The sequence below is a fragment of the Euleptes europaea genome, chromosome 8, assembly GCF_029931775.1.
Source record: "Euleptes europaea isolate rEulEur1 chromosome 8, rEulEur1.hap1, whole genome shotgun sequence".
In the NCBI taxonomy this organism is placed as follows: Eukaryota; Metazoa; Chordata; class Lepidosauria; order Squamata; family Sphaerodactylidae; genus Euleptes; species Euleptes europaea.
Genome location: NC_079319.1, coordinates 80379038 through 80391862, shown reverse-complemented (window position 1 = coordinate 80391862; position 12825 = coordinate 80379038).

Sequence of the window (12825 nt, the reverse complement as noted above, 5' to 3'; positions counted from 1 at the left end):
CATTGGGGAGTTCTTCTGTACAAGCTCCTTTGAAATGAATGGGAATGGCACAAGAGCTAACCAGAAGTTTAAAGGCTCCAATAGTGATGGAAGCACGGAGAATCTGTTTCCTTGGTAACCAAACTTAGACAGAAACAACCTGAACACAAGGACACCAAGTGGAAGTGTGCTGCTGGCCGTATCTGTAATGCAGTTGGGAGAAAGCAAGGGGGAAATGGAGCAAAAGAGGGGGAGGGGACTGAAGGGAGTCAGTTAATCAGGTAAAAACAGAAAAGCTGCAGGTGGGGAAGGAAGGATGGGAGGAAGGGTGGCAGATGGGAAGACACACAGGTGGGAGAGAAGCAACCAGGAAAAGAAATGTGGAGGGCTATGATGGGGAGGGAAGGAAGGGAAATGGAGGTATGTTGGGAAGGATGGTCAGCTGGGAGGGGGGCGATATGTGGCATTAGTTATGATTCCTTGTGGGTCCCCCTCACACACACACTTGTTAACTCAATAACTGTGAAAGTTAAGAAAGTTACCATGCTCAATATAGGAATAGTGTGTGTGGGATCTTCTTTTAGGGCAAAGGATGAACTTCATTACCCCAGGCTCCACTTTCAGCATTGTGATTCATAACATTTGACAAGATGAGTAACTAGAGCATTCTTTTCAGACTTTCAGATTCCTAAGAATACATCAGTACTAAATTAGTTCCCACAACTACAACTGCTGAGTCTTCCAGTAAACCATAAATAAGATTTTTATAATTATAAACAATCCCCTGAAAGTTAGAAGACACAATTATCCTAACACATATTGTGTTGGGGGTGGGGGGAACAAGTCAATTTTCTTCCTATTCTTGACCATTGGGGAACATATATGAAGTATAGCAAGGCTATCAAAGCCAATTCCGCATGTCCATGAATAACTTACAAAATAACAGTAACAGGCTCATACAACGAATCAAAAATGCAATATAATAGTGAAATACAAACAAGTGCAAATAGTACAAGTGACAAAGTTACACAAAAGTACGCAATGACACAGTATACAAACAAGCAAATAACAACCAGCCTCACTATAAGAACCTAACAAGGACTACTGTTCTGATAATACAGAAAAATCTGCAGTAACAAACTCCAGGATAGGCAAACCGTAAAGTCCTTAACTGGTGAGAGAGAAATACTTCACTCCATAGCCTTAATTTTGGCATGAACTGTCACTCTTCCTGGGCAGACTTGACAGACAAAAATGCATTAGATATCGGCATGCAAGGATGCACATGAAGAGATGCACATAAGGAAACGCTTTTCCAGATATTTTTGCGCTTTCGCCAGAATAGCTTCGTCAGCATCTCTGTCCTGCTCTGCAGTGTATCTTCACAACAACAACCAATCCCTCCCTTGTTGTAGCCAGATACCTACTGGAAGGGAGAGGTTTCAGAGTCACAGCTTCTTTCTGTCTCCTCTCTTACTCCTTGTTTCTAACCTTTTAATCCCTTACTAGCCCCAAATCAGCTCCGCCTAGGCCTTCCAGCTGGGCCTTCCCCCTCTACAAACAAAACATGGGCCTTAGTTTGAACTTAGCCTTTTAGTTCGAACTTAGCATTCAACATGGAACCCACTGAAATTTTAAATAATTTTTTTGGTTATATTTTTGTCCTCCTGCCTACAGGGACCACAAGTAAAAAAAAGTCAGGATTCTTGTATCTAAGTTATGGAAAACACAATCTTCCTCACTCCTGCATCTGTCAAAATTCTCACTTCTGCTAGACTACTAAACATAAAGGATTTCTGTTTTCTTTTGTACATGGCCACCACTTTCCATACTATCCCTCCCTTTCTCTGTCTTTAGTATGGAAGAGTATGGATAGTATGGAAGAGGTGGTGTTGTCACTGTTGAAACCCACACTATATGACAGCAAGAATTTATCCACCATCAAAAGACTAATGTCACCTAGGCTATGCATATGTTTATATTAGTTTAGCTGTCATGTCACTCCTCTTTGGTTAAGCCCACCACCTGAGTGAATTTTGGGGAATGTCAGTTTTCTGAGGTCTCTAGCACCTTACCCAAACTGGAATTTCTGAAGGTATTGTGAATATTAAAGTCAACCTGGTTTAGAACTTTAGGGTTTACAGCATCTATTTTCAGTTTGAAAAGAAAGGTGTGTCATTTGGTAACAGACCAGGAACTTAAAAAAAAATTAAATCCTGATAATGGGCATTTAATAATGGGAAAATGGCCAAAGGAGGATGGCTGTAGGTACCTGAGCACTTTACCACTGTTTAGCTCATAAATAGCTGCCTTTGGGGCATATTAGTCATAACTAAATATTTGTTTTCTCTGAAGTGCGGGTTTTATAAGGCAAACCACATGAAATATTTCTTAAGGGGATATTTAGAAGTTTCATTTTTGAACAGGCCACCAGTGTACTAAGAAGAAAAGTATGGCCTTTCATGTGCCCTACACGTGGAAAGCCCTTACAGAAGGCGAGGAAGAGATTATGGAGTACAAAAACCGAAAGCTCCCCAGCCTCATGGGGCCTCCCGAAAGTGCTTTTAATGTGGTGACAATTTCTTGCACCTTCTGACAAATTACTATATGGACTATCACTAATATGCCTCAAAAATTCACAGTCAAGAAACATTCTGATACAATTTCTATGAAAACTAATTCAGCACAAAACTTTGTTCCAGGAACCCTTATCTTGATATTAAAAAAATAAAAAAGCTAAAACCACCTCCACTGTATTTGAAATACATTGATTATTTTTTTACACTTAATTCCTTTCTGACATTAAGTGGGATGAATATGAATGTTGTTTGCTTAGCCCATAGATGCCAATGTTTTTCAAGCCATTCACATCTGTTGAAAGAAATCAGAAAGCTCAAGAATTACTTCCTGACTTCTCAGCAGTGAGCACCTAGTGAGCCAGATTACACTTCCCATAAAGCAGCCTATCAGGATGAAGAACAGAAGACTCATGTCAAACATGTCCCATAAGGGTGCAAGGAGGCCCAGAGATGAAAATTTGTCACAGTTGGGGGAAAATGTATACAGTGTGTAGCAAGTGTAGGATAGTCCCTTGTGTTGCACTAGTATCTGGGAGACCCAGGTTTGAACGAGAGGAGAATGATGTAAGCTGCTTTGGATACTCATCGGGGAGAAAAGGTAGGGTATAAATGGTTTAAAAAAACAACTGTGAAACCTGAGTCCATCTCAGACCCTTTTCATAGAATCATAGAGTTCAAAGGGGCCACCAGGTTCATCTAGTCCAACCCCCTGCACAATGCAGGAAATTCCAAACTAGCTCCCCCCCCCAAAACTGACCCATACTTCATGCTAAGAAGATGGCCAAGGTGCCCTCCCTCTCATGGTCTGTCTATGGTCATAGAATCAGCATTGCTGACAGATGGCAATCTAGCCTCTTCTTAAAAACCTCCAGGGAAGGAGAGCTTACCACCATTCAGATACCAGGTGCTGCATAGGAGGGAACCTGCCAAGCAAATCAATCATGACTCAAGCGGCAGGAGTCACATCACAAATTAAAGTGGAAAGGAAAGGAAACGAAAAAATTGTGTAAACCTGTGACAAATTTTTGTGGTGGTGTTCAGTCTTAAAAATGTCTTCCACAGAGCTCAAAATAAATAAATGTTGAAATATTGTTGAAGGCTTTCACGGTCAGAGTTCATTGGTTCTTGTAGGTTAACCGGGCTGTGTGACCGTGGTCTTGGTATTTTCTTTCCTGACGTTTCGCCAGCAGCTGTGGCAGGCATCTTCAGAGGAGTAACACTGAAGGACAGTGTCTCTGTCCTTCAGTGTTACTCCTCTGAAGATGCCTGCCACAGCTGCTGGCGAAACGTCAGGAAAGAAAATACCAAGACCACGGTCACACAGCCCGGATAACCTACAAGAACAAATGTTGAAATGTTTGACTTCTCTTTGGTCTACAACCATCCCTTAGAGCTGGAGGTTCCTCCAGCTGTAATACGAAATCATCCAAGTAACAAATGCAGCACGCTGGATAGATAAGAAAAATTAATCTTGTTTACACAAAATGTGTTAAATAACATCAAGTAAATACAGCTGAACTAGCTCCAAGAATAAGCAAATAATGTACAATTATCAAAGCAGAAACCAAGTTCAGGAATCCAGGTCTCCCATAACATACAATTTTCTCTTCATAACAATCCAATTCAATTGCAGGACAACGTTCCAATAGCAGGTCAATCACAGGTAAAAGTCAAAATTGGATCACCGGTAAGAAGATCAATCAGACGGCGATTCCGGATATAATTCCATCTGTTTATGCAGCAAGCTTTATCAGTCTACAGTAATGAATCAGTATCATATATACATATCAAAATGATAAAACATATTGTTTTACTGTATTGCCATCAAATAAAAATTTTCTTACCAATGATTGTCCAATTTCCTTACTCTTAAAGCTTTAAAGAATCGCCATAGGCATAAATAATCATCTGTTGGCAAAAGGCTGAAGAGGGCTGTTCTTTATAGGAAAAGTCAGGTGTGCTCAATCACTTAAGTCATGACTGAACCTTTGCATTGAGGGCTGTCAATAATTAAATGGCGTAGTGATACCTGTTTATTGTTTCATTGTTGGAGGAGCTAATATATGGCCTATCCTAGTAGACAGGAGGTCACCAGAAGCGCAACGGTCATAGAGGAAACGTCAGACCATTGTCCAAGTGGGCTCAGACAACCTCAGCATTTGCCCATTCATGGGGACAGTTCACACTGCCTAAACATCATTTGATTTTCTTATGTAGCACTTGATAAGCTGAATGGGTGCAGTTTTAAAAGCATTCTGTCCATTGTGGTTCAAAGAACACCACAATGTTCTTTAGCATTTCATCTCTGATAACTAATTGATATTACCATCACCAACATATATGAGTGAGGTCAGAGGATCTTGTTGAACGAAGCAGACTAGATTAGACTAAAGGTGACTCAGTAAAGATGTACCTTATAATTGTGGGCTTCCAGATGATCTTTAACATGAGAGATAACAAAAAAGTCAGTGATTCATATTTTGTCATGATCTTTCATTATGATGTCATGCAAGGAACCAGGGATCGATCTACTAACAAATTATACTGATCAGGCCATTGTGGCTGCCTTGCAACTTCAAGGAATGGCATCATTGTGGTAGTGGAGTGTGGTGATATGGATTCTCTCATGAAGGCTAACTGAGGGTCAACAAAAATGAACCCTCAATGCCCTCACTACAGCTAAAAGTGTTGTATTACAAGGTAGGGATAAAGGTCTACCTCTTGTAAATCAAAGGATTGAGGACCATACAACTTTATCAGTATTTAAATACATGGTATATAAATGACAGTTGCATATGGACTTATTTTTAGATATTTGGAAAGCTTTATGCAACTAGTACTGACTTCCAGAGGAAACTACAGTCTCTTGACACTCCTCCCAGAGAATATCACTATAGTAAGCATAATGTAGTGGTTAAGAGTGGTGTAGTCTAATCTGAAGAACCGGATTCTATTCTCCACTCCTCCACATGAAGCCTGCTGGGTGACCTTGGGCCAGTCACAGTTCTCTCAGAACTCTCTCAGCCCACACGGAGGCATGCAATGGCAAACCAGCCTCCAAATGTCTCTTGCATTGAAAACCCTACAGGGTCGCTATGGGCAGATAAATGTTGATACACCAACATTTTCTCAAATTTGGAAGACCACTGGGAATATAAGCTTGTATCAGCGCACATGGCTGATGTAGAGCAGTGTTGGGTTACTGCATGTCTCTATCTATCCTATCAGTGACATTGTCATCATCTAGAACATTGAAAGGAGCCCATTGAGACTTTTTAACAACCCACAGTTAACTTGAGTCGATATTTTGGAGGTTTCTTGTCTGGTGCCCCACTCTATATAGAATATATTAAGACTACCTTATGGTCTATTCATGCCAGACTGGATATTCTTCCTGCAGTTTCTGCGGTGTATAATTTATATAGTGTATTAAGTCAAAAATATAAATTTGATCCATTTTCACGTGCTAAATTAACATCTGGGCCAATACAGACTTAAAAATTGGAAAGAAATCTTTTTTTATGGAAGATTTGGCCCAATAGGGGGATTTTTATGTTGGACCAGTTGATAGACTGGGAGGATGAGTTTTGGTCATTTTCTCAGCTGGCGTCTAGATATGATGTCAGCTTCTGTTGAATGGCAATTCAACAATCTATCAATATCTAAACATGGCCCCGTGGCATTGTGCCTCAGAGTCCCCTTTGATGCTCGAAACTCTAATTGAATCGATGCTGAAAACAAAACCAACAATATTTGTATTAAATAGTTGATTTATATTAATAAATACATTATGTGAAATTTCTGGAATTAATGGAATAAAGAGCTAGATTGCCCTATTTTGGCAAAGCAATGGGATATGGCCTTAGAGTTATTTCTTCTCTTCATGGAGCTCATCGATTTATTCGGCAAAAAATATGTTTAGGACATGGACATCACAGCAACTCCTTAGTAAAGGGCTGAAGTAAGTGTCTACCTGTTGATATTGTAACTCAAACAATGCATTCCATAAACATATGCTTTGGGCATGTCCAGCCATTCTTTTTCGGGAAGTTATTACTCATATTAATATTGTGTTAGAAGTGTGTGACGATGCTTCTGTACTTTTAAATTATATGCTGGTCTCATGGAGGCTGAGGGTCAACAAAAATGAACCCTCAATGCCCTTACTACAGCTAAAGGTGTTGTATTACAAGGTAGGGATAAAGGCCTACCTCTTGTAAATCAAAGGATTGAGGACCACACAACTTTATCAGTATTTAAATACATGGTATATAAATGACAGTTGTATATGGACTTATTTTTAGATATTTGGAAAGCTTATAGAAATTTATGTGTAGATCTGCCACTACTATTGTTATACTTTTGTTTCTACTTTATAGAACCTTTTTTTTATTAGTTACTGGATTTTGAGTGCTGCATTTCTAATTGCTGAACCACTCCACGTGGCTAATTTCTGCACAGCTGGCCAAGACACAAGGTCTGGTCCTGGAAAAAGGAAACAACCATCTTCTACTGGCTGATGCCAGAGAATAGCTTAAAGACTGCCTCCTCCCATCGGAACCTAACCAATCCCTACAGTCATCATTGGAGGTCCCACTTTGGGGACCCCTGCCATCCACGAGATGTGGCAAACCAAGACAGGGCCTTCTCAGTCATGGCAGCACAATATGGCATTCCCTTCCATCCTTGTCATCTGCCAGCAGGTGAAGACATTTCTCCTTTGCTTGGCATTCTGTCACTGCTGCTCACTGACCCTTTTTCCTGTTCTTGTGTCGGTTTTATTTATATATATATATATATGAAGCAATTAAAACATATTATATACATACACCTATATACTATGATTAATGTTTTTATTGACCCCTACTTTGTGTCCCCAAGTTGGGTAGAAAGGCAGCTTAAAAACCACTTTCCATAAAAATAAATAAAATTATGCCCAAAGTTAGGTTCCTACAGATCTGTGTGATTTGACCCCATTCTTAAACAAAAGTTCAACTGGTTCTAAAGTGAGAGGTGGCTATTTTATTTGTGAGCTATTTTCCGTAATGCATCAGCTCTACGAGCTTCATATATTGTACACTAAGCTATTCTGCTGGGTCCAGTTTTATATCCAAGTACTGTAGAACTTGAGCTAAGGAGGGGGAGACATCACAGGTTGGAAAATTTCCTTGCATGAAAGCACCATTCTGCATTTTAGACCTCAGCCCATTGCAACTCCTTTAATACTATGGCGATGGGAATCGTGTTTCCTGTGGAAGACCACCCTCATATTACTCAGGAGACCCTCACTTCTCCCTTGGACTCATTTTGGCCTCATGAGTTAGACGGGAAAAGTTACAGCACTTACCCCAGCTAGAGGACCAGTACTGAGTTAGCTAAAGAAAATGGTTTGACTGGCAGATCATGGATTATGGAGGCTATTTTCCCTACTCTGGTATACTGTAAATTACACACCATATGAGCTATGTAACACTTCCCACCCAGCAGTCCTTTTGCATTCCCTTTCCCGGCTGAATCCGATCCTTTTTCTCTACTTCACAGGGTTGTGAATTCCAACTCTTTTTTTGTCTTGAGCTGTGTCCTCCCAGTTTGATTTGACATACAGTACTGCTATACAAGGATTAGTGCTATCAGAGCAGCTTGGCTGAAAACTCCACCTGAAAAAGCCTTAATTGTTGCTTTTAAACAAATGACTCAATATCTTCCCATGGCAGGAACATTGCGTGAAAATGAGGCTTCAGTGGTACATGGTACAACTCAGGTGAGCACCCTGAGGCATCAGTTTGGCAGATGAAGGCGCAACCCTCAGACCAGAAGCCTGGGTCCTCTGACAGACTGCTGGACTTGATGGACCTTGGTCTGATCCAGCATGGCTTTTCTTATGTTCTCACCCATAAGAACAGCTACATACAAAACAGAGGAGGCCTGACTCTTCTGCATCCCACCAATTGACTCTGCAATTAGCTCTGGGTTTTGGCCTCTATGAGCTGCAGATACCCCTTAAGCAATAAAAATAAAATTAGCCCTTTGATTATCCCAGCTTTGGTGTTGGCGCTCCTTGTTCCATGTCCGCAAGCCTTATTTGTGGCTTTTAAACAAATCGTTCAATACCTTTTGAGCTGGAAACCGGGAAGATAACTGGAAACTGGTAGAAGTATAAACCTGTCTGCAGACTCAGGATGCACTGAAGGGCCACACCATTATGGAGACCTGATTGAGGGCAAATCCCACTGAACACAGTGGGACGTATTTTTGAGTAAACATGCACAGGCTGCCTCTGCCCCTGTAGACCTCACAGATCTGTAGGGAGCTCAGTTACTTGAGACTGACCTACATCAAGGAATAAAAGCACAACTAAATCAAGAAAATAATAATAATATAAAAAACAGGAGGAAAGCTGCTTTGAGGCCCTTTGGCTCAACATCTGTCACAATCATCAATGACATCTTTGCTCAGAGGAAGGTAAATGGAGCTGATTCGCCTCACTGAAAAGGAAATTCATATTTACGGTATGCGCAAACTGTCGCTCTGGCTCGTAATCTGTAGAACAGTGGTTTTCCTTTCCTGAAAGCTGTTTGATGAGACATGACGGTGTTTCCCCACCTCCGTGCCAGTGACAAATGCTGATGTAAACAGCCTACTTTGGCCTGTTGGAAAGGCCAAGTGAATCTTTCCATAAGAGAATTAAACATACAGTGTTTAATACCTGGTTAGCCTAAACCCTCTGAAAAGCAAAATGAACATGGGACACAATCCAGCCAGTTGAGTACCGTGCCCTGTAGTGTTCAATGGAAGAGTTAAGCCTCAATGATCTCCCACTGCAATCAAAGTGTTTGGTTTGGAATGGGTTGTTGTACCCCAGATTTTCAGAATTACGCTCCGCCGCATCACAAATTTACACAGCATGTTAGTGCCCAACATGAAAATTTAACAAAATAGTTTGTGTATTAGAAACCGACTTTCATAGTACGAGGGACGCTATTTGAAAAAAAACCCTCTTGGGTCATTTATGCTTGGGAGTTTTACCTAATGTTCGTTGCTGGCTGGACCCACACGTTCCAGTTGGGATTCTCTGCACCAGCAGTCTCCAAACTCAAATCAAGTCCCACCCCTTTGAATGCTGCATTGTAATTGGCTTACTTCGCAGTGCTCACTGTAAGAGAAGATCCCCCCCCCAAAAAAAAACCAGTTGCCGCATTTAAAAGCACTTTTAAGAACAAAAAAAGGGAGCAATCTGAAAGGGGGGGGGGAGAAATCCAAGCCTCGGTTTTAAGAAGGCTTTCTTCTGCTCAGAAAGAGCTCTGAGAAAGCAGGAAGCATTTGAACCCCCGCCCCTTGACATGTTGCTCTGTAATTGGCTGTGAGGGAAACCGAGCTTCTGTGTCCCACACTTTGCCTTCTGCATGGCGATTTCAGCCGGGCTGAGCTCAGGGGAGAGGGAAGAGACCGGTTAACAGAGGAATGGGAAGACCCGGACATTGCGAGGGCTGGCAGCGAGGTCATTTTGAGCGGACAGAGAACTCGTGCAGAGCTCCAAGGAACAACCAAGTCAGACAGGGGCGAACGTGAGTCCAAGTACCCATGCATAAATGACCTTGGTTTTTATTACCACAGTTGCTGAGAACCAAACACATAAGCTTCCGGATTGGAAAGAAAGTAAACAGAAGAGGGACATAAACCATATTTTAAAACAAGCTTTTTATGACTGATTATGTGAATACAAGGTTTGGAAAAATTAGATTTAAACCCATCGCTTTATTTATCCTTAGTTTATTTCAAACAACAAGCGATAAATACTTTTTGTAAAAAAAAAACTCCACATATTTACAGCACATTTATTTTTCAAACACAAAACATTTCCAGCTTGTTCTCTTGTTCTTAGACTGGCCACAAGTGCAACTAAAGAGAAGTCATATTTATAACAGAAAACTGGCCTATTGAATCAATAGTTCCTCTTCTAACTCAATGCTCTCTGACCCTGGCTGAAATGAAGAGCTGATGTCTTATACAAAACATGTAAGCATAAAGTACTCTAATAAAAAAAACCAAGAACAGTGTTTTCTGGTATTTGGAGCAGAAGATGCAACACAACGAAAGCATCATCATTGACCCAGAAAGCCTCTGTGCCAACCTGCCACGGCCACGCTAATGAACCCAAGGCCCGTCCTCCAAACTCAAACCTCTCAGCCTGGGACAGGAGAAGCACAATCATTCACTCAGCACATGATCAAGCAAATGTCAAGCACAATGACATCCTATTGATTTAGATGGACACTTGACATTTTCTCCCTGAAAACCAACAACCATATTTAGGTCCCAACTTTAACTGTACTTTTCTTTGCTTACATTCCAGTTCAGCGATGTCATTAAGCAAAGCTGGATTCATATTTACGTCACAGGATGGCCTTTTCTAATACAATTTGCCAAGCAAAGCATACTGTGTAGGTCAGTTACTGAGCACCCACAGGTGAAAGAGCCCCTTATTATAACAGACTTTGTGGTTAATGATTTGTGGGAGGAAAATAATTTAAGGGGGGGAAAGAATCAGAGAAATGTGGCATTCCCTTTCCTGGCTTAAAAACCTGCACAAGGGTTTTACTGCCTTTTGAGACATGAGTGTGTTAACATGACATCTTTTGTGTTTTCTGCTGGTCAGGAGGGAACCTCTTTTAAAAGGTGCCACATAATTTTAGCCAAGAAAGATTGAGGGTACAATCCTATGCATACCTACCAGGGAGCAAGTCACACTGAACACAGTGGGATTTCCTTCTGAGTAAACATGTAGAGTATTACACTTTTAAGCACATATTTAAAAAAGGGACAAATTACACATTATGTAGCAAGGCATGTAATGAAGCTTTGATGGGTTTATTTTAAATGAAAACCAAGTTTGGGACGTTGCAATTTGTGAACAAAGGAAAAGGCAGGGGGAGAGCTGCTGAGTGCTTTCTTCCCAACTACTATCTGCTCAAAATCTCCCTCATATGAGACTCTAATGGCATGCTTAGAAAGGCGAGCGCATTTCAAAATCTCCTGCCGCAAATACCTCTGTCCTTGGCAAATCTGTCTCCTGCCACAAATACCTCTGTCCTTGACAAATCTAGAATGTATATTATTAGGGCTGCCAACCTCAGGGGGTGGCCGGAGCTCTCCTGGAATTATAACTGATCTCCAGGAGACAAAGCAGTTCACCTGCAGAAAAGGCCGCTGTGGAAGGTGGACTCTGTGGCATTGTACCCCACTGAAGTCCCAACCTAAATCCTGCCCTCCTCAGGCTCCACCCCTAAAATCTCCAGGTATTTCCCAACCCAGAGCTGGCAACCCTATGTATTATACAAGAGATCTCATATCCGTATTTTGAATACTACAGAGCATTTGGCTGAGTGAGTAAACTAGCATATACATTCACATCTTAGCTTTGTGTCCAACTGCCTGATCCTGAAGACACTACTTGGAAAAAAATATCTGTTAAATTCAATGAAACTAACTTTCAAGGAAAGAATTTAGGACTAGTCTACTACATACTCTGTCTAGTATAAGAAAGATTTTCAGTGCAATCCTATGCTGAGTTACTCCAGTCTAAATCCAATAATTTCAATGGGCTTAGACTGGAGTAAACTCACATGTAAAATTGCATTACAGCGCAATCCTATGTATATCTAATCAGAATTAAGTGCTACTACATTCAATGGAGCTTATTCTCACATCAATGTATATACAAATGCAGCCTTAAGACATGGAGCCTCTAAGAACCCAAAGTAGCACATTTACAGGAATAACTGAGCTAAAGAGGGGGGGAAATTGCAAGTCTAAAGACCACCAAAAAAACCCTGTCTCTATACTGAATGGGTTGACACACATGTACATACCTGAAAATCAAGCATCGGAAATAACAAAACAGCAATGCAGGGCCCAGCATTTCCTTCAAGTTTAGTTTATGGAAACCCTCCATATGAACTAGCTTGTTGGGAGGAGAGGAAAGGAGGGATATTATATCCCAAGGCAGTATGCATCTTTAAGATGTACACAATCAGAATTTTTAGCTCATGAATCTACTGCCAATTGTATAACAATATACAATTTTTCCCTGATTAGACATTCAAGTATAATATTTGGGAGAAGAATGTATCTTGACACAGGAAATTGTAATCAATACCATAGGCTTTGTTTTCTTTGTTAAGGAAAGACAGTACCTTGATAACCGTTTGTTCCCTAAATCAGAGAAATCTGCCTTGATGCATATACAAAAAACTATAGCTTTCCATCT